This window comes from Puma concolor, chromosome B3 (genome assembly GCF_028749965.1).
Source record: "Puma concolor isolate L17-30 chromosome B3, mPumCon1.1.hap2, whole genome shotgun sequence".
Classification (NCBI taxonomy): Eukaryota; Metazoa; Chordata; class Mammalia; order Carnivora; family Felidae; genus Puma; species Puma concolor.
Genome location: NC_141672.1, coordinates 91,629,425 through 91,649,968, shown reverse-complemented (window position 1 = coordinate 91,649,968; position 20,544 = coordinate 91,629,425). Strand labels below are relative to the sequence as shown.

At 37.1% G+C, this 20,544-nt stretch overlaps 1 pseudogene; it reads left to right on the top strand.

Moving 5' to 3' along the window:
- The first annotated feature begins 475 nt into the window (after positions 1-475).
- On the top strand, positions 476-19,820 carry LOC112855590 (elongation factor 1-alpha 1-like; annotated as a pseudogene).
- The last annotated feature ends 724 nt before the right edge of the window (positions 19,821-20,544 follow it).

Genomic DNA, 20,544 nt, shown 5'->3' with positions numbered 1-20,544 from the left:
ATGCCCAGAATAAAACAGGAAGGAGAATGTGAATGGGCACCACGTATAATACTGTGCTCCTCCACAGCTTTCTGTGTTCACCTGTGTTCACTAGTTGTTACTTGAGGGCACAAAATATTTGTGTACTGAGAAAAATCATAAATGGACCAACACGACGTCAGTGTTATATTGACATCATTCCCTTGTCAACAAATCTTGTAAGCTCATTTCTTTATAGACACACACATTTTCAGAGTAGGCTGTATAAGTAAGGAAAGAAGAGTACACATTCATTTGAGGTAACCAAAAGGAGGGACTATAGTGAACATTTGTCACTGTGGTTGTCCTGTATACCAAAGCCATTCTTAAATTTGGGGAATTCCATCATAGAAGCTGAAAATGTCAGAAATTCACTTCCTGGCTTCTCTTTTACCTCGACTTGGGCACCTAACCGAGGGTCACCAGTTTACAAACCCATAGGAGTTTTTAAACCAAAATGATTGATGCAAAGAAGCAGAGGCCAGGAGAAAGTCTTCCAGGTGATGATGACAGCAATTGCAATAAGATCAGGTCACCTGGAGTGGGCATCAGGGACAGAGGTGAAAGTGGCAGCTTCCAGTGCCTGTTCCCAGATGTGTTTCCAGGGCAAGCTGCAAACAGGGTCCAATGCTTGTGCCTGCAGCATAGACACCTTCACTGCTTCTATTATGGTGTCATTTTGGACCTTGTTTCTGACTGTCTAGACTTAACTCTGATTCTTTTGCTTTCTGGGTGATTTTTTTAGCTACTGCATGTTCTTTAATGAAATTCTTTACCTGCTTAACTCAGAGAGCGTAACTTCTGTAGCTTGTAACCAAGAGCCCTGACAGTCACAGTCAACTAGACTGTGAACAACTTAAGAAGAAGGACTCTGCCTCTTATCACAGAATCCAGAATACATAACCCTGGACCTGGAAGGCAGGAAGTGCTCAATAAATGCTGCTTGTTGTGTGAATAAATGAAGAGATGTGGTTGTGAGAAATATATTTGCCTGAAAAATGAGATCCAAGTAATTAAAATAATAACAAATATATTAAAACTAGAACAGCATTAAGATGCTAATATGATCTTAACAGTAAATATTATAATTATTACAATGTAAAAATTATAAATGGGAGCAATAAATATTATAAATGGGACCACTGCCATTTTATTTTAGATAATCAGTTCATGTTAGACTTGTATTAAGAAAAGAACACTTGATATCTATTCAGTTGTGTTTTTTTCCCCTGCCTGGTGCTAAGATAGTTGCCCTCATTATGCTCTCAGCTGCCTACTGTTTCCTGCTGCCAACATTGGAAATTTTTACTAATTATTCAGCCTATAACCCCCATCAACTGAAGAACAGTGACTCACTCCAAATTGTATAGCAGTTAGTGCAAAATATGGCTGGCATCGAAAGCCGTTAGTACTTCAACTCTGCCTCTGAGATTTCCAGAAAGGTAAAACAACTTTAAAAAAAAAAAGTACAGGAATTCATGATAATAACAGAATGAAAAGAAAGTGAAGAAATTATGTATAAATTATTGAGAGTTGATATTTACATGGAGGATATCCTTGTCTTTTAAGTGTAATGATTGATAATTAAGCAAATTTCATCCAATATATCTAATGGCTCCAGCAGCCCTTCTCAGTATTCCAATCAGAAAAACTTGGATGCATGTTAAGAGGCCAGCTTCTCAGATATGTAGCCCAGAAGAGATCAAGGTAAAAAGACAAGGTTAATAGGGAATGTGAATGGAGTTGGGCTACAGGATATATGCTGACCTGCTCTTTTGCTCTGCAGTCAACAGCAGATGCCTAGATAGCCATTGATTAGCTTTTTGTTTCACAAAAAGAAAGTTGTTATTATTGTTACTGCTTTAATCTTGACAGCAGACAAATGGGAAAGTATACATATTAGCAACACACTTTTCTCTAAACCTATTTCTTTCCTTTCAAAAAAAAGGGGGTAAAAGTGATGTAAAGGAGGAAATACATATATAAATACAATATTCATTTTAGGTCTGGATTCAAAATTTGAGCATCATTTTGTTCCCATCAGCCTAGGCTGAAAGGTGCTTTCGGTAAGCAATTTCCCAGGCCTCGTTCCACATGTAAATGTCTTAGACTGCTATCTATGAAAAATAAAGAAACAAATGCAGGAAAAGGCCTACTGTCTCTGCAAATGGCTGACGATTTTCTACTACTCTTTTCCTTTTAAAATGTTCTCATAGAGCCAATTTCCATGCATTAACCTGGGAGAGCTATTACATTTGAACAGGTTCCATGCTGGCAAACTGCATTTTGGAATCACCAAGGGTCTCCTGATGCTTTATTATCAGCTGACTAAATTAGTCTCCTTGCCTATGGTTTTACACTTGGATGGGTAGATGCATTACCTCACACTCTTGAACTCTAGGAGTGTAATAGCCTCTGAGGAATAGCCCAGGGCTCATACTAGCAGTGAAATAGGCCTCAGGGTCCACTTATGCAGATTCTTGTACTGTGAGGATCTTCCCTGGATTTTGTTTGGTTCTTCAGATATGAAGGAATCTCAAGGAGGTGAATTAGTTTGAAATTCTTACTAGAAATCCAAGATCCCAACTCTAGCCTCTCTGTGCTTTGCTTCTAATGGTTTCCGCATGCAATTGTCTTTGGAGGAACAGCTTTGGGCTACTGGAGCAGATTTGCCTGCAGGTACAGAGATTCAGAAGTCTCCAGTACTTTGTATGGCCAACACCTCCCTTTTAGAAGAAGCCAACAACCAATTATTGACTTATGTGAGAGTATGAAAGTCTAGCCTCCTGGAGACAGAACAAACCTGAAGTATAATTTGTACTTCAGAGCTCCCCATAGCATCGAACTGAGGCTTGAACCCTTATTTGGCTTTTTCCTCTTCCTTGTCCTGCTTCCCCTACTCTCCACATTCTTTTCTGAGAACACTTTTTAATACTTGTTCAGGAATCCTTGTCACAGGGCTTGCTTCTGAGGAATCTGACCCAATACACCTTATTGAGAAGTCAATACTTGCTTCTGCCTGAAGGAGAGATAGTATTGGATTTGGAAGTGAAGAGGGAGAAGTAACTCCATGTCAAGAGAGACTTGTTCTGTATCGGAATGAACAACATGAGGAAAGGACCAGACTGGAGTCAGGGACTGGCATGATGATGTGTTGGAGTCCAATGAAGGAGAATGTTACGGCTGGATTAAAATACTGTATAAGGAAAGGGAGGAGGCGTCCCTTCACTTCATCTTTACGCTCCCTATAAGAGTGAGCTTCTTAAAAACAAAATTCCCCTACCCAGAAGTCATGATTTAATTTGTTTATTTCCCTCCCAGAAAACCTGAGAGATAAAATCATAAGTATGCATGTCAAGTTTAAAGATGTGCAAAATAAATCATTTTAGGAGATAGAGAGGAGAGAATTTCTTTCTGGCCCTTAATGCAATGTGGATTGCTCTCTACAGATGCACAGAGTGGACGGGTAAAAGGGATTCTAAAGGATCTGGGTGGAGCAAAGACCGGCTCTGGTACAGTAAGACATTCCTTCCCTGCTCCAGCCAGACCAGTTTGTTCTCTAAGATTCTTTGAGAGTTACTTTTTCTGCCTCTGAGACAGTGAATCTGTGCTTCTTTCCTTTGGATGTTCCTTGGTGCCTAGACTACTACTTTGCACATAGAATGAAAACATTTTTTTCCCAAATGGTGTTGGACTTGGGCAAATTAAAACTCTTTAGATTTTCATCGTGTACATACCTGAGAGTGAATGGTTAAGAAAAAAAGTGAATAAAATAACAAATAAACACAGTTATTGTTTAATCCTTAGCACGACATGCAAAGACCTTCATAATATGGCCCCAAGCTGCATTTCAAGCCTTCTGCTATTCTCCTCCACATACATAATTGGTTAGTCCTTTTGCTGATGACTTTGCCACATTTCCAACACACTATACTCTTTCACACTCTCATGCTTTGTTCTGCTGCTCCTTGAAATGCCCTTGTACTTTTTCTCTGCTCAATAAACTTTGCTTATATTTCAACACCTAACTCAAATTTCACATTCTTTATAAACTTATCCTACATTTTCAGGAAGTTTATCATTTTTGCTTCTGTTTTGATCATATTTGGAATATACCTTTAATATAGTGTTTAGACTGTTACCTTTAAATGCAAAAAACAAGACCATGGGATTGTGGAGAGATGTGTTTTTCATCTTTGTTTCTTCTCCTCACTGTAGTGCTTGGCATACTCCTAGCTCTCCATAAATAATCTATGGATTTTGAAATGAATTGAATAAATTTGGATTAATAAGGAAAAACCAAATTCCAAAAACTCTTGGATGATAAACCGACTTGAATTGTAGCTTAAATATAGGGTGGAACATTTTGAATTATTTGAGTAAGGGAATGAAAAACTGTTAAATGTCTGGTGAGATAATAAAACCATCACTATTTATTTGCTCTTGCCTCCAGCCTCTCCTAACACCCAACCAGACTGTGCATTGGTTTCCAGTAGCATGAGCCAAGTGAGAGAATGCACATACTGGTCACTATAATTGCGATTAGTTTAAACATTTCTTATTTTATATATTCACCAACATATTTGAGAAGAGAAGTGGTTTCCAAAGAGCCTAATGGTCAAGAACAAGGAACTTAAAATGGAGATATTTAGATTAAAATACTGACATTACCAATTACAGCCATATAACTTTGGCAAGTTTTTTTTCATTAGTGAAATAAGGCACTGTTTCATAAGCTGTTGTAAAGACTAGTGTTCTGACTCAAAAATTGGGTATTATAAATAGTAATATTATTGAGATTTTCTCTGACTCCCTTTCATTATGGAGTTTCCCCCCAGGATGCCCCATTCAAAATGTGCCAGCATTAAGTTACTCCATAGGTGGTTAAGAGGAGAATGGAAATTCCAGATTGAGGGACCCACCATGTGGAGGCATAAGAGCATGTGACATGTTTAGGCAATGAGTATCATGGCTTCTCTCTGATCCCGTCCTCACCCATCTTCTCACAGACTGAAGCACTGGCTAACCTAGGTTGGTACTCCTCAATCTCAATGTCTCTTTCAGATATTATGGGTTTCTGGGCCTTGTTTAGCTATAAGGACAGTCTCAAGACACTGATTAGTTTTCAACTCCCCTTCTACTTTCTGCTGCATAGACCTGGCCATAGGTCCTCAGGCTCCCTGAGGCAGCAACATCCCTGCTGAATCTCTTTGTGACTTAGGTAATATCTAGGCACTTGTGACCACCATAGGATCATATGTATTTCTTTTTTCTTTTTTTTTTTTTTTTCAACGTTTATTTATTTTTGGGACAGAGAGAGACAGAGCATGAACGGGGGAGGGGCAGAGAGAGAGGGAGACACAGAATCGGAAACAGGCTCCAGGCTCCAAGCCATCAGCCCAGAGCCCGACGCGGGGCTCGAACTCGCGGACCGCGAGATCGTGACCTGGCTGAAGTCGGACGCTTAACCGACTGCGCCACCCAGGCGCCCCTGTATTTCTTTTAAAGACTATACTCTCAGTACAGAGTCTCATCTCTTCTATTTTGAATGTTGAGTATCTACAGAAATACTGCAATACATAGAATACTACAAAACATAGACTACATAATAGTACAAAACATAGCCAGGAATTTTCAAATGTGAGAGAATCTCTTGATTCAAACCACACTCTGGTAAAGTGAGTGATAGGGGCCCCAGATTTTCCCTGGAGGTTTATCTGTTTCTCAGACTTTTTTGCATTTGGAAAGAAGGTTTAGCATTTCTTAAACTTTTACGTTCCTCTCTCCTTTTCATATATTTTCCATTAATATAAGGCTAAAGCTCTTGGTTGATGAGAAAACAGTCTTTCTCTCATTCCCAAGGCTCTCCTTTGTTTTATGCAAAATTTGTTTTTTACAAAAGCACAGCAACATGGTAGGGTGGTTTCACCTATTTCTGATCATAGAATTCACTTGTGATCATGGAGGTCCGTGCCATTAATTGTTTCAACTCTTCTTCAGCATGCCCATCCTACACCACAGGGCTTGCACTTATCATTCCTAAAGAGGCCAACTTTACCTCCTACACTCCCCATCTGGGATCTCCAACTTCTCCTTGAGCAACATTGACAGTAACCCATCCTCCTCAGTTAATCACCCCTCTGGACACTCATTTCCTAATTTATCCTCTCTCTCTCTCTCTCTCTCTCTCTCACACACACACACACACACCTGCACCTTCAAACAAAGACAAATATCAACCACAAGGACTGACCCCCTGTATCGAATATGTTTCCCATTCTATCATAAGCATAGAGCAAGACTCACAATACTTTTTTATACATACAAAAAAAATCTCTATACCGCTTGAAGTAATAATAAATGCATATTCAAAATCCATAGGGGTTATGGGGGTACATATGGAATAGTTGTATTATAACACATATGCAGCATTTCACTAAAAATTTAATCATTAGATATTTCTTTTTTTTTTTTTTTTTTTTTTAATTTTTTTTTTCAACGTTTATTTATTTTTGGGACAGAGAGAGACAGAGCACGAACGGGGGAGGGGCAGAGAGAGAGGGAGACACAGAATCGGAAACAGGCTCCAGGCTCTGAGCCATCAGCCCAGAGCCCGACGCGGGGCTCGAACTCACGGACCGCAAGATCGTGACCTGGCTGAAGTCGGACGCTTAACCGACTGCGCCACCCAGGCGCCCCATTGTTTGTTTATTTTTGAGAGAGAGAAAGAGAGCATGAGTGGGGGAGGGGCAGAGAGACAGAGGGAGACACAGAATCCAAAGCAGGCTCCTGTCAGTGCAGAGCCCAATGTGGGGCTTGAACTCATGAACTGTGAGATTCAGGGAGTAACAAGAGATTCAGGGAGTTTATGTCAACAAATCCCTGAGGTGGCGTTTTGTTGTTGTTGTTGTTGTTTTTGTTTTTTTCCTTTCCTCTCAAATTCTACAACTTGTCCAAATTTCCCCAATTGATTTGGTTGTTTACACCTAGAAGTACTTCATAACATTCAATGGAAATATTCCTAAAACTGAATTTACCTTCTTCACTCAGTCAGCTCTATTTATAACACCTCCATTTTCCTCAGTCATTCAGGCTTGAAAGCTGACAATAATCTTTGGCTCACATCTATTCTTCATCATAGCTGATCTATCACTGGTTAGTTATTCTTCCTAAATTTCTTTCAATATGAAATCCTTTCCATATTCCCAGTTCTGGGCTGTTCAAAATCCTCAACACCTTCTGCCTGAGAATTATAAACTCTATTAATGAGCCTACCATCCTCCATTGCTAATTCTTGCTACCCATCATTGACAAATAAAGCTTCCTGAAAGATCAGTTTCTTGGATGCCATTTCTCTGTTCAAAAATCTCCAGTGGTTCCCCAGTGCCTACTTGTTGAACAAGTAAGAATAACTAGTATCATTAAATTATTCTCCTATGACTCTGATTCAAACAAGCAAGAAATGGGAGCGCATGTAGTTTGGGTTTATCACAGGCACCTTGAGGTATCAATATGTTGCTAACATATTTAACTGTCTTCTAGAAGTAATTGGCCAAACAAGAAGAAAAAGAAAAAAGAGTATGGGAGGGAGAGGAAAAGGCAGAGAAAAGAGAAGAAAAGAAAGAGAAGGAAGGAAGGTGGAAGAAGAAAGAAGGGATAGAAACAATAGATGAAAAGAAACTCACCTAAGAATAATACATAATTGCTTCTTTCCAGATTGCTTCTTCCTTTCAACATCTGGATTTCTCTTTTCATGTAAGGCTATTTTCTAATTTAAAAAAAAAAAGTTTGTTCTAAGTCCAGAAAAAAAGTAAAACTCATGAAACTAAAAAAAAAACTAAAAAACAAAAAACAAACACATGATTTGCTTTGATTTTTATGCTTTCTTAGAAGATATTAAACCAAGATAGCTCTCTCTTCCACTTTTCCAATTTAGAAAAGGGAAACAGGAAAATATCTTTGTGACTTTCTCTCATAAAAGTCAGAACATCCTGTATATTTGAACCTTACATTGCTCAGATGTGGTACTTAAAATTTTTCTTCTTTTAGGATTTTTTTTCTTCCACCTTTGCTTATGTGTTGATCAGTATGCCAAAGAGAATATTGAGACTGAGAAACAGTAGTCTATGTTTACGGTGCTTTACTGGCACAAGATATAGAAAATAAACATCTTTAAAACTGTCAAGCAAGTTTCTCAATTAATGTATGCTTTTAAGAGTGAATACTGAGACAAAACTGAGAAAATGAAATTAAGGATCAAAGTATCCTTCATCCAAAAATAATTCTGTTTTAAAGAGGAAGAAATAACAAGTAATAGCTGCTTCTAATTTTAATATTGAGCTTGGTTCTTTAAGTCACCCTGTAGAAAATCCATTGGGAAGTAGACCCTAATGTGAAGGAGTTGAGTTAAGGTCTTTTAATTAAATTTAAAGATTTTTCTACCCATGGGAAAGGGCATAATTAGCTGTTTTCTAATGCATTTGACCTGAAGATGCTTGAATCAGCAGATAATTGAATGTATTAAAAGAAGTCGCAAATTCTAATTATGAGACTTAGTTGTTGAAGTAGGAGGGAAAAAAAAGTGATTCATTATTTATTCAAGAGAGTTTATACAAATGTAGAAGGGGTAGAGAAACAGGCAATTACCAACTGTCTCAGGCCGAAGACTGTGTATCTTCACAGGGTGACTCTTAGGAGGAGAATTGAGAATCAGGCAGTTCAGGACTTGAGTCTATTTTGTTATTTCCACACAAGATCTCAATCTGAATGCCAAATAAATCACCACTTATAGAGTGAAGTGCTCACAGTAGTAGAATGTACCAGCTGGACTGATGCCTGCATCACAGATTAACTCTGATATATTGGGCTTTGGTATGTTGCTGTGATGTTTCTGAGGGCACATGCATCCAAATCTATAGGCTAACAAGCTGTGCTCAGATGGAGTCCTACTGAATAAGTACTTGGGTCGTATGGTGCTTACAAAATTCGAGTAAGGCGTGGTCTCCTTTTAAAGGAAAACAAGTTTTATAAACTCCAAGTGGGAAATTATTTAATTATTATATTACCTAAGTATTGATTCATGTTACAGCTATGAATTTAAATATATATTTTTACACTTACTAATTTGGGTACAATTTAAACAACAGTCTATAAAATAAATACAAGCAATGAACCAATAACAGTCAAATTAACAGAAATTAATGTGATGGATAATACTGTTTTGCTAAAAATGAATCTCCGCTCAAGACACAGGTATGGCATTGACTGCAAGGACACAGATTCTATTGAGTTTGTTATGCCTAAACTGTTGTGTGTCTTGTGGTGATTCAATTCTCCATCACTCTTCTTTATTTGAACTAATGCGAAACCGATCTTCTTTCATGCCATGAAGGTATTTGGTTTCCACTGGCATCAATAAATCATTTAAGTCAACCATTTATCTCTCTTATTAGGTCATGTATAAATACTGGAGTAATACCAATCTGAATAAAACTAAAACAAACATAAATTCAGATGCTAAATATCCTGTGTAGTATGTTGCATTATTTTACTCTCTTAGCAGATCAAGAAAGTATCATTTCATTCCTCATGCATTCATGCATTCATTTATTCAACAAATAGTGCTTGCTATGTATTAGCTACTACAAATGGTGATGAGTCTGCTGCTGACAAGGATGGCAATGGTGATGATGTTGATTGGTATTGCACAATCCTTGATCAAGAAAATAAAAAACCTTAAAATTAGATGTTCAGCGATAAACCATGTATTCAAAGCCCTATAATTTCAGGCTAGGTTAAAGTCATTAGAGAAGTGCATGAATATGGTTAAGAAGTTTGAAAATAGCAAAACACATCTCACTGGAATGAGAAATATGGCTCAAAATTAAAAATAATTATAACAGCAATAACATTGATGATGATGATGCTTTACACATACTATTGTCTATCAGGTGCCAGTTACTGGTTCATCTTTACCTTATTTAATCTTCACAGCAACCTAATGAGATAGTTATTATTTTCATCATTTTATAGATAGGGTAATTGACACCCAAAAGCACACAGTGAATAGTGATAAAAGTAGGATTTTAACACAGGCAAAATAATTCTAAAATGTGTTTATATTTCTGCATAAAACTTTGTATATGAATTGGACATTTTCCATTATTAACAAATATGAACTGAGCACATACAATATATTGGATAGCCTGGGATGCCAAGTTAAGTAGTTCACACAATAATGGTGTTTAATAAATTATACACACACACACACACACACACACACACACACATCATAATAGTATGATGGTTAATTATATGTGTCACATTGACTAGGTCACAGGGTGCCCGGATATTTGGTCAAACTATATTCTGAATGTTTCTGTGAGTTGAAGAACAGACCAAAAACTTGAAAGGCTTCCAGTTTACCCATAAGAATATTTGCTGAGTTCGACTGCTGAGGGGGAGTCTGGTTAGCTGTGCCAAGTTTTCTAGAGGAGTGAGTGAAATATTCTGCTATTGCATGGGGCTTGGCTTTCTTGAGAAATCCCACTAGTCCATCCCTAAAGACTTTCACCATATTGGAAGGCCCATTATGCAGAAAGCCAAAGAACTTGGATGAGAATCTCTGAAAGGCAGACCTACATTCCTGAAAGTCTTCAGGACTGACGGACATATTGGAAAGACTCCTAATACATATCCCATGAGGCACATGCCTAAAGAAGAAGATGAACAAGAATTAGACTGAGTCTTTCTAACCCTGAATCCAAGTTTTGACCCAGCTCAATTTCTTGTTGAGTTGAGATGATCTACCCCTCATCCTATCTGTGGAATACAGGAAGGGAGAAACTATCGCTGGTGCAATATTACATCCCCAGATTCTCTAGGCTCTTTATAATACATAATGTCCAGCACACAATTTTTTTTTAAATTACAAATGAGAAGACACTAGGAGATATCATAGAAACAGAATAGAAATAACATCAAAACCATCATAAATAGACCCACATATGCTCTAGATATTGCAATTAACACAAAACACCTTGAAAATAGCTTTGATTCATATGTTCAAAAAAATAGGACAAAGTGCACCTAATAAATGAAAGGGTCAAGAATCTCAACAAAAATTGGCACCCATAAAACTAATTGAGAGGATATTATGGAACTTAAAAATTTTTAAATATATATACCTAAATATAACTATGTTAGAGGAGTTTTTTTTTAATTTTTTTTTTCAACGTTTATTTATTTTTGGGACAGAGAGAGACAGAGCATGAACGGGGGAGGGGCAGAGAGAGAGGGAGACACAGAATCGGAAACAGGCTCCAGGCTCCGAGCCATCAGCCCAGAGCCTGACGCGGGGCTCGAACTCACGGACCGCGAGATCGTGACCTGGCTGAAGTCTAACGGACTGCGCCACCCAGGCGCCCCAATTAGAGGAGTGTAACAGCAGATAGCAGCCAGCAGGATTAGTAAAATGGAAAACATTGGGCAAATAAAATAGACACATGGGAACATGGCAAAGGCACTTATAGTTGGAATCCCAGAAGGAAAAAAAAAGTGAAAGAATGAGGCAGAAACAATATTTGAAGAGACAGTCAGTGGCTATTTTCTAAACCTGATAAAAGGCATCAACCCAAGGAATTCCGGTGAGGAAAGACACAATTCAAAGGAGGAAAAACACAAAGGAAATCTCATCGAGGCATATCATAGTAACAATGCAGAATATCAAGGACAAAAAGGAAGTCCTAAGAAGTGACAGGAATTAAAACAAAAATTACTTTAAAAGTAGTAACTATAAAAATGGCAACTAAATTCTCAACAGCACTGACGCGCACCAGAAACAATAGAATAACATTTCTAAGTGCTAAAAAAAAAAAAAAAAAAAAGCTGCCAACTTAAAATTCTATATGCAATAAAAATTTGTTTCAAAAAATAAAGGTAAAAGAAAGCCATTTTCAGATGAAAAGCCAAGATTTTATATATATATATATATATATATATATATATATATATATATTTTTTTTTTTTTTTTTTTTTTTTTTTTTTTGCTAGAAGAAAGAAAAAAGAAACTAAGGGAAAATCTAAAGAGAGTTCTTCAAATAGAAAATCATTCCAGTTAAAATCTTGACAAGGTAAAAGACAAAGAAAAATATTATCAGCTCATTCTAAAGGAATGTTAACTATATAAAATTACAATGTCTTTTTCAGTTAAAACACAGGTAAAACTAAAATGCTAAATAAAAATTACTTAAAAGGCAAGAGGGAATAAATTGAGCTTAAAGGTCTTAAGGTTCAAGCAGTATCAGGATTGGGATAAAAGTAATAATTTGTTTTAGACTTTAATAAATCAAGAATGAATTATTACGTCTTGAATATCTACCAATATGATATAAAACTAGTTTGTGAATAGCAGTTAAAATGCTGATACCAACTATTTCATAATTTTAATATGGCTGACAAAATATGAATGGTAATAGGTATAACAGGGCCCAGTCAGATGTCTGTTGGGCCTTAGATTATCAATTATATATTCAATTGTAGCTGAAAAGAATAAAATTTAAAGAGTTAAGGAAATTGCAGTATATATCATTGGAAATTATCTCTAAACCATAAGTTGTAATGAGATATTATGATGTTTTTAGCAATCTGGGAACAAAAGTACATCTCCTTTCAACATAAAGTCAACTTTCAATACTCAACTTGCATATGCACATTGAAGGATTCATAAAGAAAGCAGAGTACTTCTGGTAGCCAGGATCCCAAATACATAATGAAAATAATAAATATAAAATTTCATGAAAGGCAGTATGCCATGATACAATTATCAGGGAAATCTGCAAGAACAGGTGGAATCTAAAGTAGGCCCTCGAATATGAAAAATACATTTCATTTCTTGACAAATATGTGCTATGGAGAAGAGAACAAATGCATCTCCTAAATCTCTGGCTAGAAATGGAAAATGACATCTAATACTAATAATAAAGATCTAAATTTGAATATTTAACTACCTTGCTCACAGCAATATTAGTTTTTGAGAATGGAGAACTGGAAAGGATGAATGACGTGACTGAAGCTAATCTTGTTTGAAAAAGACACCTTCTTAAAGTTTCCTCTCACTTTATATTTTGCCACAAGTAGGGGATACAAGTTGGGCAATCTACATGGATCCTTTCTCCTGAGAAGCAAGAACATGAGAGAATTGAATACCAATTTGCCCAGTTAAATGATTAAAAGAGTGAAAAAAGAAACCATGAAGAAGTCCTCAGGTATCAGAGCTGTCTTCATAAAATGGCTTTTTATTCTAATAAAATGTTGAGGGTTAATTATCGTACCTGACCTCCAAGATAAAACTAGAATTATTTTAAACAGTGATTATTAATGTTGATGATGAGTAAGAAGGCATACAATTGTACTTAGGTGTCTTTATTTCATCCAGTCTTGTCCTTAAAGCACCATCACTATTCATTATAGATTGGTTCATGGTTCTAATATGTTGCTTTAACATGCAATTTTTTGTTGTGCAGTATAACCTTGGATTGCGAGTAACTTGTTCTGCAAGTGTTCCACAAGGCGAACAAACATTTCTAATAAATTTTAACTTGATAAATGAGCAATGTCTTGCAATACAAGTAGTACATGACACTGAATGTCACATGATCACAACTGAGCCAATGGTTCTTGAAATTTGCTTTGGTATACAAGTGTTTTGGATTACAAGCATGTTTCCATAAGGAATTAGGCTCACAAACCATGGTTTTACTGTATTTATAAAAATGGTAAATTAGAGGAAGCACGTGTTCTTACACCAGTCTCAGTTAACCATAGCTGTACCCAGAGTCATTCATTTGAACCATGAATTTATTGTAGAAGTATCACTGTGCAATTGTTGACGATTTCTCTAGATTGCATAAATAGTTTGTGGAGAGAAAAATGATTATATCTGTTTGCTTGGAAAACCGCAAACTATGAGGAAATATCCATTGTCCTTAATAATACAGTGCCAATGCTACGGCTGGATGTACAGCATGATAATATAAGTAATAGGTGACTATCCAAGGCTGCCGTGCCTTATAGGACCGGGGAAATAAATCTAGAGGTAAGATGTATGTTGCTCAGTCATATCCTCTAGGGAACATACAACAACTCCAGCATAATTATGCAGCGAGACTTGGAGTGGCAGCTATGGAATAACTAGCACTTCCATTTTCAACATTTGGCTATCTTTAAACTCAACTTTCTCTTGCACCAAATGTCTGAGAGTCTCTACAAAAAATGTTTAGCATATTTTCAACACAGTAACTTTACAAATACTTGATAATTTTAACTAAATTATAAACTTCAGATATACTTTGTAATTCCATGAAAACAGTGTTGCTCCTGAAACAAATCCTCCGTGGCTCTGAATCCCTAATTATATCTGGTTTTGTTTTAGATCTCAACTACATTTTTAAAAAACACTTTCATCATGTTTGAAGTGAAATAATTAATGAAATTTACACAAACAGTATTCTCTGAGGCATTGCTAACCAATCACCAAGGACAGCATACGGAATGTTTCTTAGAAGTGGCATGACAGCACATCATTCTAAATTTGGTTACTCCCAGAGAGTCTAAAGGAACATTATCAAAAGATATGGCTCAATGATTATGTAGCCTCAAGTAACTGAATAATTAAGTTATGATTTAACCCAATAATATCATTGTCCTAATTTGCTATATATTGTGCAACTTTCCTTCCTACATGGAAGATATAAGGTGCATGAAACAAATCTGAAACAGTCTTCTCTAGAGCGTACCATCCCAGACCACACACCTGGAAGTCCAATTCCACCCAAATTCAGCACTTATTCTAATAAGGTGAATCCTATATGCTGACATCCCCCATTAAAAATAGTCCTATAACTAAAGATCAATAAGCACATATGACAAATTACAAGATAGCCAAATAGTAATGCAGAGGTCAAATTATTAGAGTAAGTTATGGATATTTTAATATCAATACTCTTAGTTTTTAGCTAGCCCTTGCACATTATTAAATGATTATTTTATGGCCACCGTGCTAACCCTAAATGTCCTGAAAAGTCTTTAAGAATTGGCACTTAGAACTCAATCAGTGCTACCTGGAGTATCAGACAAACATAATGTCACCAGAGAAACGGGGTTCAAATATCAGGGGAAGCAACAGCAAAACTAAGTTTATATTGAGCCAATGGGCAGCTTCAATAGGGCTTAGATGTTGCTCCTACCCAAGCCCAAGATTGTCCCTAAAGTCTACCTGGGAGAGAATTAAGGAGACCCCATTGCCAAAGCTACAGAAATACACCCGAGGGGAGTTAGGCAGTTTCAAGAACCAAGTCAATCAATTCTTCCCACTTTCAACTGATCCTATCCTCACCCCTTAGCCAGATGCCCTTCATAGTGCTCAATCTTTAGGTGAGGGTAGCAAGAAGTTATAACTGCATGACAGAAATAAAATTATTAATTATGAATTAAAATTCACAGCCTCACCTTCCTCCTTTCCTCCAATTAGGAAAAATCCTGGCATTGCCTATTTGGCATTTCCTTCTTCTCTGATTTTAATCACAGAGGGGAAGAAATATATTAAGAAGAATGTTAAGAATGTGAGTAATGGAGGGGAGCCTGGGTGGCTCACTCAATTAAGCACCTAACTTCAGCTCAGGTCATGATCTCACAGTTTGTGGGTTCGAGGCCCACACTGGGCTCTGAGCTGACACCTCAGAGCCTAGAGCCTGCTTCAGATTCTGTGTCTCCCTCTCTCTCTGTCCCTCCCCCATTCACAGTCTGACTCTTTCTTTCTCAAAAATAAATAAACATTAAAAAAATTTTTTTTAAGAATATAAGTAATGGAAAAAGGTTTTGGAGAGGTTGGGCATGTTTGAGAGGTAGAGAAGAAAATAAGGAATAGGGTATGGAAACAAGCAGCACTAGGGGTAAAGGATTGGATGTTCTTTCGAGTTCTGCAAGAAAGGAAGCAAGAAGTGACCACTGGAACTGTATGAAATTACTTTTGGTCACTTGACTGTGCTTTCTTGATTGTGACACCTCACCAGGACTGGAATTTTCAGGCATAGCCCAAAGCATTAGTGAAACAATGGGTGAGAAAGATAGGAGCAGGGCCTGATCAACAATCACAGGATTGGGTGGAGCCTATGAGACCTACTGAGGAGGAATAGATTAGATATTCTAATCTAATCTAATAGATTAGATGGGGAATAGAACAAATATAATCAAAGACAAATCCAAGATTATGACCAGTTCGGTTTTACATTTGGAGTGGGACAATAATTATACAAAAGTTTTCTACACTGTCCTCTTTTATACATCACTGAGATCATGGTATACCTTAAAATGAATACATAGCTTAATGTAGCTTTTTCTTTGTAAAGCTATTATTGAGCCAATGGTGAATCATAATCTACTGTCAGCTCCATGAATATAAGAGAACTATTTTTATCATTATCATTATATTATTATTAGCTATCCACCACAAACTATTGTACACTATTGTGTACAAAGCTGTAACATAATAAGTGCTCAATAAGTATTTATTGAATAATCAGTAGTGTCTCAGAGTTGAAGAAAAAGATCAATGGAAAAAACACAGCTTATTTTTTTCCTAGAAATTTTTACTTTTAATGTGTGCCACATGGGGTAAATCTGTTATAAAGGTTACTGCATTTAATTGTGCATTATATATATTATTATGTTAATTTCACAGGTAAGGAGACTGAGTCTCAGAGAGGTTAAAAAATTTGGTGAAAGTTCCAAATTAGGAAAGAGATGGAGCTGCTTTCGAACCCAGGTCTAAGGACTCAAGAGCACAAAGTCTTAGCATTATACCATGTTGTTTCAAAACAAGAATTCAGTAGACCAAATTGAATGAAAATTTGGAGGAAAGAAACAGAAGCAGAATCCAAGAACAGGGTCTGAGTGGAAGGGTTATAGACGGAGTCCTAGAGCAATGAGAAAACATGAGATCATATCAGGGGCTGTCCCTGCCCTGAGTTAAAGACCAAATGAAATGGGCCTGTGACTACTAAGAAAATCTTCATTGTCATCACCATTCTTTTATCCATGTAATACCCGATCCTAGATTCCTCACGAAGAATGCACAATACCCCTGCCCCAATTTTCAGATCTGTGTAACCCAGCAACTTGAACATATCACATAGTATAATTTAAGGCATTAATTTTAATTTAAGGCATAATTTAAGGCATAATTTTAATAGTGCTTTATTGTTTCAATGACCAAAATAAGTTTCCAAAAGTGCTTAACACATTCCATGGGAATAATTTGTTATACTGGAATAAAGTAGACCTTTCTAAATCAGCGTGACTTAGAGACATACATACTTTGCATTTATATTACATGAGTCAAAAATGTCACATTACAGTTCACAGATGCTATTTACATAAACAAAGGGAATTGATGCCAATCAACTCCTGCTAATGTACAATAAGCACAGAATAGCAAGAGGACAATGGCCTATATTCAGTAGCCCCCAAGCCAGTTGTAAAGAGGCACCAACTAAAGTGATAGGAAGTGATATCACTTCCTGTCTGCACACGGTTCTGTTGTGCAGTTTCATCCATTTCCTGGGACCTCTCCTTGTAAGCTATGAGCCTTCTTTCTCCTGGCTACAATGCATCCTACACTTGATAACAAATTGCAGCTGTCCACTAGTTTATTACATCTTCTCAAAGACCAAAGCAAATCCATACTTGTGTAAATGTGCCTTTTTCTTGGTAGAAGTTGAAATTGGTTACACATAGTTAATCATACCATAGTGTCACCTCTACAGTCAGAAACTGTCATTAAGTATCTCCTTAGTCTGCTCCAAACTCAATAATCCCAATGAGTTCAGTGTTTCTCAATCAACCATCTAATCATTTTCATTTTTATTCTCATTTCCTCTGGACCCTATCCAAATTCTCTGTATCTCAGATAAATAATAGGAGTGAAATTAATCTCACCACAATAGCAGTTAAGACTAAAACCACATGAACTATATTGGGAGAACCACTTCTTTTTTCAATGCTTGCCTTTTAGAGCTTGATTTGAAATAGTGAGCACATGTTATTAACTTCGTCACCTCATAATCTAAGGCCTTATCAAACTATGTTTATAGAATCTGACTTAATAACACCAGCTCATATTCAAGTTCTACTAACTGCCCCAAAACAGTGTTCCAGATTTTTTTCCTGAGTGAATTATACTGAACATTATCAATTAAAATATTAGGCTTAATAATCTATCCAATTGCTAATGAAATTTTAATTTTAATTACTATCTATAGGATCCTAGTCTAAGTTGTACTGTCCACATTGAAGTATGTGTGTGTGTATAAGAAAAAATTTCTAAGACTAGCCAATCATAGAGTCATGAAATCTTAGAGGCAGAAGAACATTATGTTAGATTCTGTTCCTCCAGAGGCACCAGACTAGTTAAACCTTGATTTCCAGAAAAGGACAAGTAGATTCTGTGGTCTTATAGTATACATTCCATCTCATCTTCAAGAATGTGGATTCTAATGAGCTTGACGTTGATACTATAATGAGGAAATAATAAAAAATACAGTCAAAGATTATTCCAAAGATGCATCAATGATATTCATCATGGAATTGAAGACAGAGGAAATAATTATGAATTATAAATTATAATTATGTAATTATAAATTATAAATTCCCTAAATAAAATTGCCAAAACTAAGTGTATGATTAAATGCTTCTACTGGAACCAGCCATTTTTAACTTAATTAACAGAGGGAAATAAATCCTCCATATATAATTTTAGTGTAGTTTTTTCTGCCATGAGTTTGCTGCTAGAACACAGGGGCCATGAAAACTACTGCTAAATCTAAGCCAAATAGGCAAAGAAAAAAACTCATATTAACATCAGCATCATTAGACATGTGATCCAGGCAAGTCCATGACTACTGGCCATCTGATCTACAAATGTGGGGAGACTGACAAAAAGAACATTGAAGAATTTGAGAAGGAGGCTGCTGACATGGGAGAGGGCTCCTTCAAGCATGCCTGGGTCTTGGATAAACTGAAAGCTGAGTGTGAGCAAGAGATCACCATTGATATCTCCATGTGGAAATTTGAGACAGTATTATGTTTCCATCATTGATGCCTCAGGATATAGGGACTTTATCAAAAACATGATTAGAGGCACATCTCAGGCTGTGCCTAAAATTTTCAGGCCCGATTGCTGCTGCTGGTATTGGTGAACTTGAAGCAAGTATATACAAAAATGGGCAGGCCTGTAAGCATGCCCTTCTGGCTTACACACTAGCTATGAAACAACTAAGTCAGTATGTACATTAAGAAAACTGGTTGCAACCCGGACCCGGCAGCATTTGTGTCCATTTCTGGTTGGTATGGTGACAACATGCTGAAACCAAGTACAAACATGCCTTGGTTCAAGGGATGAAAAGTCATCAGTAAGATGGCATTGCCTGTGGGACAATAGTGCTTGAAGCTCTGGATTGCATTCTGCCACCAAGTCATCCAGCTGACAAGCCTTGGGTTTGTTCTAGGATGTCCACCAAATTGGTGGTGTTGATACTATCCCTGTGAGACTGTGTTTTCAAACATGGCATTGTGGTCATTTTTGTTACCATCAGTGTTACAACTGAAGAAAAGTCTGTTGAAATGTTCCATGAAGGTGGAGTGAAGCTCTTCTTCAGGACTGTGTGGACTTCGACGTCAAGAATGTGTCTGTCAAGGTGCTCATCATTGCAATTTGGATGGTGATAGCAAAAATGACCCACCAATGAACTAGCCAGTTTCACTGCTCAGGTGATTACCTTGAACCACCCACACCAAATCAGTGCTAGCAATGAACCTGTGCTGGAGTGTTGGTCACGCAGCTCACATTGCTTGCAAAGTTTACTGAGCTGAAGAAGATTGATCACCATTCTGGTAAGAAGCTGGAAGATGGCCTCAGATTTTTGAAATCTGGTGACGCTGTCATGATTGATACACTTCTTGGAAAGCTTGTATGTCGAGAGCTTCTCTATCTCCTCTGGGTCATTTGGCTGATTTTTTTAAGTGTTTATGTAATTTTGAGAGACAGAGACAGAGCACAAGCCAGGGAGGGATAGAGAGAGAGAAGGATATGTAGAATCCAAAGCAGGCTCCAGGCTTTGAGCTGTCAGCACAGAGCCTGACACGGGGCTCAAACCCATGAACCACGAGATCATAACCCAAGCCGAAGTCAGACACTTAACCAACTGAGCTACCCAGGTGCTCCTAGGTAATTGTTTTTTCCAACAGACCGTTGCTGTGGGTGTGTCATCAAATCAGTGGACAAGAAGGTTGTTGGGGCAGGTAAGATACCCAAGTCTTCTGATAAAAAACTCAGTAGGCTAAATGAATATTATCCCCAATACTTGCCACCCAGTCTTAATCAGTGGTGGAAGGTCTAGAACTGATTGTCTCCATTGGCCAATTAAGTTTAATGGTAAAGTCTGGTTAATGATTATAATGCAATGTAAAACT